Source organism: Ixodes scapularis, unplaced genomic scaffold (assembly GCF_016920785.2).
Source record: "Ixodes scapularis isolate PalLabHiFi unplaced genomic scaffold, ASM1692078v2 PGA_scaffold2__306_contigs__length_199485367, whole genome shotgun sequence".
NCBI classification, from domain to species: domain Eukaryota; kingdom Metazoa; phylum Arthropoda; class Arachnida; order Ixodida; family Ixodidae; genus Ixodes; species Ixodes scapularis.
Window position 1 is genome coordinate 164,224,712 of NW_024609857.1, and position 15,144 is coordinate 164,239,855.

The window sequence follows — 15,144 nt, forward strand, 5'->3', positions numbered from 1 at the left end:
AAATTAAGGTCAGCCGAAACAGGGTACGTCTGACTTGTTACATTCGTCTTTGGCAGTAGCCGTTTCGGAAACTTGGACAGGAAATTGTCTTCAAATATCCCGTCGCCTTTCACAATTTTATCACTTGTGTCTCCACTAACTGGCCCAGCACTGCGACCGCTTCCGATTTCATTGGTACTAAGTTCACGGGGACTTTTTGTCTCACCGTGCTCCGAGACAACCGAGCTTACAGAAACTGCTGTCGGCGTCGTCGGTTCGGGTCCCTGACCTGTTGTAGCATTTTTCAGGACACAACCTCGTCTCAGGACTGTTGTCCTTGGCAAGCTGGGTATACTTCTTGGCTCCAAATATTTATTTTGTTTGGGTTCATGGTCGCACAGCGCGACACCCTACATGTCTCAAATTGAAATTTTAGAATTCGCGCCGACGTCATCCCGCAGCAAATGCAAGTTTCTACTTAAAATGACAAATAAAAAATTACTTCGTTATAAGTTTAATGTATATTTAGTTTTTAAATTTCACAATTAATTAATACTAAAATTTTTAGAAACGTTTATTATTTTCTTAAGTGCATCAGTCCGTGTCACCCTTGCGGGCAAGGAGCTTGCTTGCGGAACTTGTGGGCTTGCGGGTTACACCACGTGACAATATAGTGTGAGCTGGAGTCATTGGAGTGAGCAGTGGGGTCAAAATAAGTTTTCAAAGTGCAATTTATGCAAATGTTTTGCTATATTGAGATAAATAAATCAACCTTTAACTATTTGTTTTACTTCAGCAAACAAAAACAAGGGTTAAAATACGAAGTAATATAGTCACGTGATACATCCCCTGCGTCAGGAAGTCCGACGTGATAAACCGAACGTTCCAGTCGGAGGACAAGGAAGCGTGGAAGCTGTGGAAGCACGTGGATGAACCGAAGCGGCCGAAGCAACGTTCGCGGGAAGTCTAACCACCTGAAGCACGTTGCGGAGTCGAGAGAATCGAGCTACCAGAATTTTACGAACGATTATGCAAGCGTACGTCTTGAGGACGACCATGAGCCACATATCATCTCAATTTCTGATGTGGAGAATTTCTGCCCGTCAAGCTGGTGTGACGAAACGGAATCGGACTTCTTCAAGGCGCGGATCCTAAAGCTGTTTTGGTAAGTTCTAGTCTCCCTACGGCGTTAGGCCCAGTCTAGTGACCATCTCCTTTAAGCTAAAAGTTGCAGCTTTAAGCACAATATGTGGGAGTAACTCTCGGCGCCGGTCGTTTCAGGATCGCCGAGTGACGCGGAAACCCAGTGACAGCAAGTGGGTGCTAGTACCGAAAATTTCCTCCGACGAGATGAGTGACTGCCCGGGAGGGCTGGAGGAAGCTTGTATGAAATAGGTAATCGTCATTTCATTTTCGCGCTTGCGAAGCAATTCATAAGATGTATTTTAAATTTGAGATTGTCTTTAGTTATACCGCCACAAGTACAAGGAACTTCATTGATGGGGTGCCGTGTGTTTGTTTTCATATGCTCAGAAACTAGGTAAAGTTTATGTGTTTTATCATTTTTTCTGTGCTGATAAGCTTAAGCTTAGAATGAATTATATGTGTCAAGGCTTGGCGCGGTCTGTGTCTATTTGGAGAAGAGGTGTGTGTGTGTGTGGGGGGGGGGGGGGGGGGGGGGTAAAGAGAAAGAGAGAGGAGACGAAGAAGAATTGGAGGATGAGGATTATGTCGAATCATTTAAATCGTTGACTCCGGCAATTATAAGGTAAGAAGGATAACTGCTAGTTACACCGGTTCGGTTTTGTGCCAAACTCAAATTGTGTTTTGCCGCGTAAATATTGCTACAATTTTTTTTTTCATCAACAAAATTAGTTTTGAGGCATGCCGTTGGCAAATAGGACCCTGTTTTAAATCCCAGTACAGGTTATATTGCGCTGGCAAATTTCCTGTACATAGTGCTGCTTCAAAGATGAACTGAAGTTTGTCTTCTATGTGTGCATTGGTAATGACATGTGGCTCAACAAGGCTTCGCAGAAGAAAGTTCTCAAATAGAAGAGGGAATCAATGTTCATCAACTAAGGTGCGGTAATGATCTTCACCATAGATGGCCCTTGGCGAATTGTAACTGGCAGACCTTCAAACTGCACAAAGGCTAAGCAAAGCCACAACTCAGTGATGTGATTGCTGCGCCAAACTGCGCCAAGGGGCTCACCCTGCTACATCCTGCTACATTTTGCCAAAATACAGGTAATCTGCGCCAAGCCTGCGCCGAAGGAGCAATTTCGGTCGCCTTTCAAAACCGAAACTAAACTGAATACCGTAATTGCGCATGCGTCAGCTAGGTGGCATAAGCGGCCGCCCGACACAAAGTACCCTGCATCAATCGTCCATCCGGTCTTGCATATTTTTTCCCGCCGTCTTAACCTCCTTGCCGCCGTCTCTCGTTTCGTGCCCTCATGCCCAACGTTGCTCCTGCCCTCGTCCCTCGTCGTCTGGAAAATCTCGTCTCGCGTCTTTTTAAAAAATTTTTTTAACGATAGACGCGGGCGTGTGCGGGTGCCGCGACTCTAGTGTGCCGGGTGCCAGCCGTGCCGTCATGCTGTGAAACAAAACCACGTTTTTGGGCGACAAGAGTTACTTTGTGAGCTGAAGCGCTGGCGCGACCACAGTCACCGTGGTCGCGCGACGTCGAGTGCTGCCGTCCCCACGTCGCTGCAGATATGGCGCTTTCTAAACTTGTTCTTCGACATTCCTAGCCTTCTTTAAATCATACTCTACTACAAAAGCCCTCTAACTCAAAGACTGCTTGTCGAAATACTGATTACCTAGGTTCTTCTCGGTGGACTTCCTTTCAAGAGGGAGCCCGGTACGTGAAAAATTTGCCGCGAAAGAAAGTTGGTGAAGAGAAGTGAGCTAAAGCAAAGAAGGCAATGTCTGCACGTGTGGGTTGCACAGCGCGCTTATTTGCCTCGAGTTTGGTCGTTGCACAAAAGCGCTCCAAAAACGTTTTGACCCTGGCTCGCGATGTCATGCATCGATGCGCTTAGGTTCTTTTTTTCTGTGTGTTTAGCTTGTACATCGCCTGCCGGCCTGGCAAGCACAGGCCGCTCGACTGCTTTTTTTTTTTTTTGTATGCTGGACAGTTACATTTTGCACTTTATTTTGGGAACCAGTTGGCGACGGAGGAGAGTGGCATTGTTTCGGTTTCGATTGAACAGCCATTGTCTCCGCTCGCACAACGAAGCTTGGGCCACTTCAAGCCTGCTGAAGTTGCCCTCATGTGCATGTGAACATGACTGCATGACAAAGGCGCCAGCCAGGACGCTTGCCATTCATTGTTTTGCGTTTGCTTACTTTGGACGAAAATCTGGCACGTCGGGAACCAGTTAAACAGTGACAAGCATTCTTTCGGAATGGCTCGGCAACGCCTATAACACTGTACACTTGTGGGATGTCTCAGCAGTAAAACACAAACAGCGAGTTCTGTCACAATATATCACAAAGTTGCCTTTGTTTGTTCAACAATTAAAACAAATACTTAATTTTTCTAAGAATATCTGCTCCAAAAGCCACTTTTGCTGCTCCGAAACACTGTTTGGTCTGCTCCAAAAGCCTCCTTTGCTGCCCCAAAACACTGTTCTGGCTGCTCCAAAGGCCGCTTTTGTTGCTCCAAAACACTGTTTTGGCTGCTCCGAAAGGTGCTCCAAAATGGCTTAGGCCAATCACATCACTGCACAACTGGATGTGGCAAGACTAAAAGCTTTATAATATAATATAAAGGCTATAGCTTTATAGCCTTTTATAGCAAAACATACTGATATGAAAAGCGTTGTTTGTGGTTATTTTGAAGTGGTATACGGAAACTTCATCATATTCTATTAATTCTGGTTCACTGCACATTTAAAAGGTTTGTCTTCGTTGCTGCCAGAGCAATATAGCTTGCGATAAACTAAATCAAAGTTATGACTGCTGGTATCACGTACATATTGAGAACATTTTATTAAAATAAATGTAGTCAAAAGTGTTTTTATGGGTTTCAGCACTGTGATTAAAATACAGCAATGTGTTTTGCAAGAAAGGCTACTAATTTGCAGTTTGCATCTTCTAAAATATTTTGTAGATCTAGTGAGCATGTATTCATACTTGAATATGTGCCAGGCATTCCCCAGTATGTGTATAATTGTTTACTATGTCTGTAAACTTCCCCACTACATCATTGCCGCTAAGTTAGCGCTCCCCAGCTATTGTGTTTCTCATGGTCAATTAGGTTGAGATTGTTTAGCGTTAACGTTTGTGAGTCCCCTATTTTAAATTCCTAACAGAGCGCTTCAATGTCCCTTTATTTTTGGTTTGCCGCTATTAATCACCACAAGCAAAAACATCATGCCACTGGGATTAACCTGGAGCTCATCTCAAATTAACGACGCTGCCGTCCTCTGTCTTGAGGTGGGCCTACGTTCATGAATACTTGTCTAGTGGTTCTGGAGTTGATGTTGCTGAGATAATCGAGACGCCGATTTCTACGATGGCCTCCTTCGGCATCACGGCCAGTTACAGCAGGCCTGAGCCCGAACCAGGCAAACCAACGTGCTGGCCCGAGCCCGTGCCTAGTGGTCTAATCTTGAATCCAATCGCCATATTGAGATAAAGACGTCAAAATTCCTCAGTTTAAATGTCGGAAGTGCCTCAATAAGAGCAGGTATAATTATTAATAGCAAATTTAATGAAGATATAGATGCTGATAAACACCTGCCAAATTTGACTAAAAATAAACAGAAACATCCAATCCCTAGTTATGGTTGAACTAAGCGGCTGCTATGTGGATGTTTTTTTTTTTATGTAAGACAGCTCAGCAAAGTTGCCGGATCTGGTTATGCCTCCTGTACGAGACGGATCACAAAGCGGTTCCTGACTGACCAGTTGGGGCAAAAAGTTTTGTGGAGAGGGCGTGAAGGAAAGTTGACATTCAGGAATCTTCACCTTGCTGAGTGCATCATAAGTAAGTAATCTCTGGAAAAGTACTGCAGATCGCTTCACACATAGAATCAGATTTATGGAACTGTTGGTGTCATGCGTCTGTTGCTTTTTTTTTATCAGATGCAGTGCGGAGCTGCCATAAATGTGAAGACTTCAAGGTAGAAACCATAGTCACGGATTAACTTCGCCACGCACCTGCCTGACATCAGTCATCTCAAAAGGTAAGCCGACGTCAGCATATATTTCTAACTTTTCTAGAACAGTAGAGTATGGTGCGAAATTTCTTCAAAGCATAAATTCTATGTGAGAGTATTTTAATGCTTTAAATGTTAAAGCCAGCAGTGATGTGATTGCTGCGCCAATTGCGCCAAGCAGTGCCAATGGGCTAACCCTGCTACATCCTGCTACATTTTGCCGAAATATGAGTAATCTGTGCCAAGCCTGCGCCCAATGACTAATTTCGGTCGCCTTTCAAAACTGAAACTAAACTAAGAACGTAATTGAGCATGCATGAGGTAGGTGGCGCAAGCGGCCGCCCGACACAAAGTGCCCTGCCTCCATCCGGTCTTGCAATGTTTTTGCCGCCGTCTCCCGTTTCGCGCCTCGTCGTCTCGCGAATCTCGTCTCGCCTCTTTTTTGAACTTTTTCAACGATAGACGCGGGCGTGTGCGGACGCTCCGACGCTAGTGTGCCGGGTGCCAGACATGCCGTCATGCTGTGAAACAAAACCACGTTTTTGCGCGACAGGAGTTGCTTTGTGAGCTGAAACGCTGGTCGCGCGACGTCGGGTGTTGCCGTCCCAACGTCGCTGCAGATATGGTGCTTTCTAAACTTCTTCATTGACATTCCTGTTCTTTTTTTAAATCATACTCTACTACAAAAATTTCCCTTTAAAGGGATACGACAACCAAATTTAGACACTTATCTCCTGGTCTATTCGTGTTCAAGGGCTCCAAAGGCCACTTATGCGGCTCCAAAACACTGTTTTGGCTGCTCCAAGAGGTGCTCCAAAATGCTTAGGCCAATCACATCACTGAGCTAGTGACACCTCTTTTGGTTTAATTTGATATCAAATGCTACAGGTGTGAACAGCATTGAATAATTTTAAATAGAAAAATTTTCTTTGGAGTGTTTCTCTAAGAGCAAAAATTTAATTATATAATAGTACCTTATTATGGATTAAAAAGAATGCATAGAAAACGAATTTCAAGAGCACTGTGATATTTGATGTAAATGTAACAAACAAAAGCTGGCAATACAGTACACACATCCAGCATGAATGTGCTTTAAAAAACAAGGCGTAAAATAATTGTGGTTTGTTTACGTCAGTTCCAATTCTTGCATATTTGAGTCACATCACTTTGAACTTCACTGTTTTATTAGTTTTGCTTCAAAGCATGGTAAACCACTGCTCACATATTTTTAACATAACATTTTTCGTTGTTTTTTCAGGAACATTCTGCGCCACAGGAAAGAGTGATGTGAACTGCCTTAAGTGGGCCTTGAATGCGCTGAGCTTTTTATTATGTTTATCAGAATTTTTTTTTAAGCAAAGTATCCTGCATTGTTCAATAAGTATACTTTATTTTGAAAACCTTATGCTATGTATGCAGCATTGTTCAAATATTATACTTTATTTTAAAAACATCAAGCACTGCTCGTATGTCTAACAGTAATAATAAAGAGTTAATGGCAATTTGTTTGGCACTGCGACTTTTTTTTTACAAAATGGATGTGCATGCCTGACAGGCTGGGCAGAAATTTAGTGTGCTACTCACAATCAAAGTTACGCTGCAAGACTGCAGCGGCATCTTTCGCCATGCAGTCGGTGCTATAGCTGTAATGGGATTCTAGTGTCCTCGTCACATGTCCTCGTCTTAGACTTCAGTAAATTCCTCAGGGTCGTCGTCATAGCATGTGACAATGTTTGTGTCCAGTATTTCACAGTTCTCTCGCATGTGGCGGGGTCCACCTCACTAAAAAGAGTCAGTATCAGCAGTGCCGCCTTCCTTGTCAGTGTCATCTGCATTGATCCTGCAATAAAGCTTCTTAGCTTGATGGTGAAAAAAAAACTTCAAAATAGAGAATGTCTGCTGCGGGCCTGATTGCTACATTATACACCTGTAATGCGCCATTTGGGTATACATTGAGAGCATGCACGGGCTATACAGCAAATCTGCCCTCTGAGCTCTTGTTTTGTAAAGAATTGGACTCATATCTGTTTAAATTTTTCTGTAGGGCAGTTCACACGCAATATGCTAGCATAAAAAGGAGGCTGCTTAGACACTGGCAGTACTATTGTGTGTTGCCTTCTGGCATAGGGCTGGTCCCTATACCAGGGAGAGTAATATTTCTGAGGTATGCACATAGTACATCCACATGATCAGGCTGAACATCCTACAATGATCCTGAATGTCCAGCTTCATCATCCAGATTGCGTTAGTGGTACGGTTTCTGGGGAATCATTTTGCACTGCACAGTACATACTTTCAGTGTTAGATGGATCATAGCAGATATCCACTGGATATGTTAAATGTCCGGACAACACATCTCTCGGATGTTTAATAGACGGTTGCTGGTTGACTGGGTACCATCAAACCAATGTGCACCGGGGCACCTGTTGCCAATTACCGCCATTGGTTTTCGCCCCCTAAATGCCATCAACCCAATGTGCACAGGGGTGTCTGTCGTCAATTGCCGCTTATTGGTTTTCGCCCCATAAATGCAATCAATCCTATGTGCACAAGGGGGCCTGTTGCCAATAGCTGCTCATTACTTTTTTCCCCATAAATACCATCAACCCAATGTGCGCAGGAGCATCTGTTGCCAATCGCTGCTCGTTGGTTTTTGCCCCATAAATTCCCTCAATGCAATGTGCACCGGGGTACCTGTTTCCAATTGCTGCTCATTGGTTTTTGTTTCATAAATGCCATCAGCCCAATGTGAATTCCCTAAAGGATTACCAATTGGTGCACATAGGTTTTTGTTTCAAAAATGCATATTGCTCAGTGTGTCTGGACCTACAATTGCACATTGGTTCAATGTGAATTTTGGCCTAATTTCACTTTGCCCATTTCCAGCAGGGTACGCTTTCGGACAGCACAAGATTTCGGGGTGTGCGCGTTGGTGAATTTCCCTTAATACTTATTCCTTGAGTCGTGAAAATACCGTCCTCCTCTTACTCCCTCCCTCCCTCCCTCCCTCCACCCCCCCCCCCCCCCCCCCCCCCCCCCCCCCCCCCCGGTCAGGGTGTCCCGCATTCCACCGGCAGGAAGGTGATCACCCTAAGTATAGCAACGGCGAGTTGGCGGCGTGCCGGTAGGTTTTACTCCGCTGATGGAGTTGATGCCACTGACTCCCGACTCTCCTGTTCGGGGGGCGACGGTAGCCGAAGCGTAGGAATTGTATCGGGTTTCAGGCCGGGGGGGCGGGGGGGGGGGGGGGGGTTTGGATTTTGCCCGCATTCGAAGAGAACACTGTCAATGCGGCTGTAATCACGCTCAGTGTCAAAATGTTCCCCGCATACACGAATGACCTTAGACCCGGCGTCCCTCCAACCGATGAGCCTGCGCCAAGTGCTCGACGTGGTTCATCGAGTGGCAAGCGGTGAAACTGCAACTGTTTCTTTTTAACCACCGGACTGCAGATACTGTAATTCGGGCACTTCGGTACACTGCAGCCTTTCGGCATAGCAATCGAGCGATCGATCACAAGCAATGTAAACACTACTCCACCATCCCGAAAACGAAGGCCTGCTCTGCGAGCGCAACCAGGAGCAAACCCGTGCAGCAGACGACGCTCGTGGATTGACTGGGTTGACTACGCAAGCGCAGTCGCGTCTTCCTCTTGCTTCGTTTACCACAGGATAGATGGCGCTTGGTTCTCAGCATTATCAAATTCGGCAATTTTCGCCACATCTCTAATTATGCTACAAAATGTGGATCTGAATGTTATTTAACGAAACCTTTAGGAACCATTCGCTAGCTATTTATTGTTTATGATCGCGCTGCTAGTGAGGTAGGCTCTTACCCAATAGGCGACGTGGATTTGGCTGACGTGCTGCGGTTCCGCGGAGGCATCGCAGTAAAAAGGCAGAGAGAGCTTTCGAAGGAAACGATGTGTAAAAGAGTCCGGTTTTCTTTTAAAAGTTATATAGTAAAGAATTTTTCTGACTCTATACACCAACTCATGTTTACAAACAAACCGGAGCGCCCGTAGCGCCCCTAGCGGACGCCACCGGCACCGCGCATGCGCGATGGGGGTGTGGGCACGAAGCTCGCCGTCGCCCATAAACAAACCATTGAAATGCGATGTTGTCGGCGTCGCTGTGAGTCCCCGCGCTCTTTTTGGCGTTGAAATGGTTGATTCTACGTCCTCCTAACGATGTCTGACTACTTGAGCAGCGTCGGCGAAATTAACGACGCTCGTTACACCGCAAAACTTCACGTGAATCATCTGACATGCGGCGATTCATTCCGCGTGGACGCCGCAGAATGTACGCTAAAGCCTGATTCCCATGATGAGATTTCGCTCACAATTTTCAGTCCGGACGTCGGTCGGGCTGCAAAAGCGTGAACCGTAGCTGAGATGTCGACGTCGATACCGAAAATCGCAAGCAGAATCTAACCAAGTGAATCAGGCATAACAAGTCGGTGATGGCCACTGGTAACAATGATGAACATCTCCTTGTACCTACTGTTTACGTCCAGCCTGCTTACCAACCTTCAAACTTAAGTCTTTTGAGGCCTGCACTTACTTCTTATCGCAAGTACCAGGCCCTCGTTTGGTCTACGGGCCGGTGTCCTCTAAAAGAGCAGACGACAAGCAGAAACGTTTGAAAGAGCAGACGACAGTTCGAACGATCAGGCGGCCGTTTGAACTTGAAGACGCACTGAACGTAGTCCGCAGGTGGTCCGTACAACTTGACGATTTTCCGGCGCTCATTTTGGAACAAAAAAATTAATTTGATGACCAGAAGTATCCGTGAATTCAACCCAAAATGCTTCCCGCCCAAGCAATCGTGGTCCGACGGCGTCTGGTTTTCCCTTTTACGGCACATATCCGCGTTCTCGGACGAACCGAGCGCATGAAAACTGACCTTCAAATCTTTCTCGACACTTTTGGTACAGCCCCAGTCGCAGCATTTTGACGAGAAGGCAGGTTTTTTTCTGGTTCCTTTCAAAACAACGCAGGAATACACGTCTGACATGGGCACTTCCGCCCACAGCCCCGAACCGGAAGTGCGTCCGACGCGCCACCACCGCGGCGTGACGTAACAGAGATGAGTTCGTGTATATTTTTGCGTTTCGGGGTTTCTTTTCACACATTTTACGGCGTGCGAGGGATGAAATTTTATTTCAAGATCGTTTCATGGTTCCTTTAAGTACCTTTAATAAAGTCATCGGAACTTGGCCGACACACTCACAAAACCTGCGTTTTCATGTAGAGGAAACACGCTACATATTCTGTTGATGAATAAGCATTTTTGCATAATCATATACAGCTCAATAGGGGCAGGCACACTAAAAAAAGGATACATTCTTACACCCCTTACCACACATCATACACCCCAAAACTTCAGTTCGACGTACAGCACACTGATGTTGAACTGACGGTACCAACTTTCACGAGCGGCTTAATCGCCGAGTTGTACAAGTTATTAAAATTGCTAATGTACGTGCGACTGACTGCAAAAAAAAGTAATCCGGGTTTTCTTGGTCGTATACCGCGAAACCTTTGTTGTTGTTCTTCTTCTCTTTTTATTGTAGTCTTTGATGAGTACTTTAGCTGTTAACAATGTTATATCGCACCGTCATCAAGCCTGTCGTAAAATTTGGGGCCGTCAGTTCAATGTCAGTGCGCTGAACGTCGAACTGAAGTTTTGGGGTGTCTTATATGTGACAAGGAGTCTAATGGCTACACCCTTTTTTGTTGTTTAAGAGTCGTTCATGTGCGCCGAAAAACATAAAACATGTAAAAAACAATGGACAGGAGTTATCAAGTCGAGCATCGGCAAATGCATTTAATAATTATTGTGTTAACCTCGTTAAAGAAAGTCCCGAGTCAGGTGCGTGCAAGTATATAAATCTTCAAGGCAATGCATCAATGTTTCTTACACCTATCATTGATAGAAATGTCATATCTGTCTTTAATGCGCCTAAAAATAGTAAAAGTTGTGACTCCGATGGATTACAGATCACGCCGGTTAAGCATGTCATTGATCTCATTTCTCCGTGCTTAGCGCGCATATTTAATCTATGCTTGCCAGCCGGAGTATTTCTCAGTCGAATGCAATTAGCTAAAGTAACAGTCATATATAAAAAGGGTGATAAAAATGACCTTGATAATTACCGACCCGTTTCAATCCTATCGGTATTGTCTAAGGGTATAGAAAAAAATTTTACACCTTAGAAGGACAACATTTGCGGATAAACACAACATAATAAGTTCAGCTCAATTTGGTTTCCGTAAACATCGCTCTACCGAACTCGCTCTTTTAGCCCAAAAAGAACATATACTTAAAGCTTTTGAGGATAAAAAACTTACTCTCGGTATATACGTCGACTTCACTAAAGCTTTTGACTACCTGGATTATAATTTGCTAATTAGGAAATTAAATGAGTATGGATTTTGTGGCCAAGTGTCACTTTTTTTAAATTCATATTTGTCTTCCCGCAGACAATATGTAGATATAAATGGTCAGTCATCTGAAATAAAACCGATTAAGTCCGATGTTCCCCAAGGTTTTTTTTTCGGGCCTTTATTATTCAATATATATATAAATAACGTAGTAAACGTAAGTTCAACAACAATTTTTTTATCTACGCTGATGATGCTAGTTTATTTTTTACTGGAGAAAACGCCACAGAGCTGATACGTGACGCCAAAGAAATGTTAAAAAAGCTAGATAGGGTTAATGTAATGCTCTAAAAATAAATGCCAATAAGACAATCAGTCTTATTTAGACCAATAAATAAATATGTCTACATTACTGAAAATGTTTTTTTTAATTCTTCGGAAATTGAAATTGTACCCACATTTAAATCTTTAGGTATTTTTTTTTCAAGGGAAAGATGTCATGGGGCGATCATATTATTTCATCGCATCTAAATTAGCAAGTTTCGTTGGTATTTTATATCGTCATAAACATATCTTGCCTCTTAAAACAAAGTTATTATTATGTAATTCATTGGTTTACTCGCACATAAATTATGGCCATCTTATATGGGGAACCACTACATATACCAATCTACAAAATATATTTATATTACAAAAAAAGAAAAAGATAATAAGAAGCATTTCTCATTTTCCACTGGATTATCGAATGAACATTGTCTTCAATCAACTTAGAGTAATGAAAATTTTTGATTTATACCAATATCGTTTATGTTCGAAATATATGGTAGAAAAAATATATCTCAACATTATCTCGAAGACTTAGCAAACCTAGCAAAAAAGGTATATGCATATCCAACGCGAACTGTAGAACCATGGGAAGTACCATTTTTCAGAACTAATTACGGACAATACACTACATTATACACCCTTCCGACTACGCTGAATCAGTTCAGTCGGGAAAATATAGAACTTAACAATGTGTCGGTAGCAGCTTACGGGAATTAATCCTACTCATCTCAAACCAAACCTAATAGAATCTAAGTGTTGATATACTCATCTTAAACCAAAACGAATAGAATAGTGTTTATTTGGGGGGGGGGGGGGGTGGAAGCTGTTTTTTGCCTCGTTTTGTCAACTAATGCTAATCTGTTCAAACTGAATTTGCATTATAAAATTACACTAATAAATTTTTCTTTCGTGCAAAGGTTCTCTTGATGTTTTCATTTATGTCCTAATCATATGTAAATAATTTGGTGCCCGCGTTTCAACTGGTCTTTAGGTGGCTCAAGACTAGTCGAGCTGTGTTACAGCTTTTTTTTTTCTTTTCACCTTCCAACTGTAAACTGTTGGCAAAATACAGACATTTATTATTATTATTAGTAGTATTATTATTATGTGACCTTCGTGAGGTCACGTGACGTATAATTTTGAGACACATTAATTTATGACGTAACGAGGGGTCACGTGACGTCATGAGGTCGCATGACCCCTAGTTACGTCACAAGGGTCACGGGACGTCACGGTTACGCCGACGGCGACACCGACGCCGCTCAAGCCGGAAACGGGCGCCTAAGAGCTGCGCTCTAAAATGAACTGCGCAAAAACTACATGTGCTACACTTACCAGAAAGCAGATTCAAACAGTGATCTTGTAAGGTTGCTTGAGACGAGTGTGGAGGCTACCAAAGTGTCTGACAGCGGGGTTGTTACAAACTAAAAGCCCCGAATAAGAAAAAAAAGCTTATCGGTAATCCAGGCAGTTTAGGCTCCGCTTGTAAAACCGAGATAAAATGCTTCCGTTTTCGGCGTGCCTCGCCTCATGGCCACTGTAGAACCTGCGAAAATCAAGAAAGCTGACGGACAAAGGCTGCGGCAACTGCTAGACGTATAACCGTATTTTTTCGTTATAGCCCCGCGGATTATAATATACAAACAAAACAAACCGCATTTGTTTTTGTTTGTTCAAAACCTGCAGCAGATGCACATTATATAGCTTCCCTGCCCGCTTGGTCGGCTGACAGCGAACATATTTGGGTCTTAGTTTCTAAGCAAATCTCAATATTAGGCTTCACTGACCGTTTGTTCGGCTGTCAAATTTTCGGGCATCCATTCCCAAGCAAATGCCAGAATAAGGCTTCACTGCCCGTCTGTTCGGCTGACATCCGGGCATCTTTGCGTCTCAATTCTCAACCGAATGCCAGAATTGGGCTTCACTGTTCTTTTGTTCGGCTGACAACGAGCATATTTGGGTCTCAGCTCCTAAGCAAGTGTCAGAATTAGGCTTCACTACAAGTGTGTTCGTATGCCATCGGACATTATTGGGCCTCAATCTCCAAGCAAATGCCAGATGCAGGCTCCACTTCACGTTTGATCGTTTGACATCGGACAATATGTAGGCTCCACTACCCGTTCGATTAGTTGACATCGGCTATCTTTAAACCTCTGTTTCCAAGCAAATGTCAGAACTGCAGTTCGTTAATTTGGTTCAGATCGGGCATCTTTGTGCCTCAACGCTCAAGCAAAAATTAAAATTAGGCTTCAGTGCTGGCTGTTCATTCTGCATCAAAGATAATTGGGCCTCAATTCTCAAGCAAATGCCAGCTTTGCACCGACTACTGATTCCTAGACAGGCCGACGGGAATTATATATTATTCGTGTTTCATGTGAATAAAAAGTTGCGAGTGCACATTGTGCTTTTGTACATCGTCTTGCTCCTTGTTGTTTTCAGCGGTTTATACTTTTTATACTATGGTTATACTAGTCCATTTAACTACAGTGTGCCCATTCCCAAACTGGGCAAGGCATCGACCGGCCTCACACCTCTGCGGCCTATATAACTGGCTCTGACCATCTGCACATTTTATGAACGGATGATGGCTAAACGTATCTCTTGGTAGCTGGAGGCCCAGTGTCTCTATCACCCCAACCAAATTGGATACCGGCAACATCTCGGAACGGAAGATGGCCTCGACCGCCATGCAACGGACGTCCTTCATCTGTCATCCTATAGCCACTTGGTTCGCACCCTTGTAGCTACTGATATATCAAAGGCCTATGACAATATCGCTCACGCCCCACTGCTGGAGGCGATGGTGGCCCTCGGCCTGCCCCTCGTGTCATAAGTGCTGTCCACGCCTTTATTACCGACAGAACTTTAGCCGTCCGCCTATCACATGGGTGCCCAAGCAGACCCGGCCTAAGAGGCGCAAAGAAGACCATGAAACTTCCAAGAACCGCGAAGGGGGGGGAGGGGAGGGGGAGGGCAAAATTTTGTCCACAGCAATAAACGAAACTCGAACTCCTTTGAATCTATCTGTGTCAAAAACAGCCCAACTGTACATAAGCTAGCAGTAGCACAAGGTTACCTAATTGCAACCTGTCTTTCGATTTAAAACGCGTTCCATTTCTCTTTTTGGGGAAGTGCTCGTGTGATTGGGAGGGAGGCGAGGGAGCCGCGAGGCCGCGCTTTAGCACGCAAAGAGCCGCATGCGGCTCGCGAGCCGCAGCTTGGCCACCCCTGGCCTATCGTATGGCGAGTCGTCAAATTTCCCATCAAACTATGGCGTGC

General features: G+C 44.2%; 1 long non-coding RNA gene across 1 annotated transcript; it reads left to right on the top strand.

The window, feature by feature from the left end:
• The first annotated feature begins 4,941 nt into the window (after window positions 1-4,941).
• Window positions 4,942-6,499, top strand: LOC120838064. Its single transcript, XR_005715031.2, has 3 exons — window positions 4,942-4,981; window positions 5,080-5,180; window positions 6,412-6,499. It is a non-coding gene; the product is annotated as an uncharacterized LOC120838064 (long non-coding RNA).
• The last annotated feature ends 8,645 nt before the right edge of the window (window positions 6,500-15,144 follow it).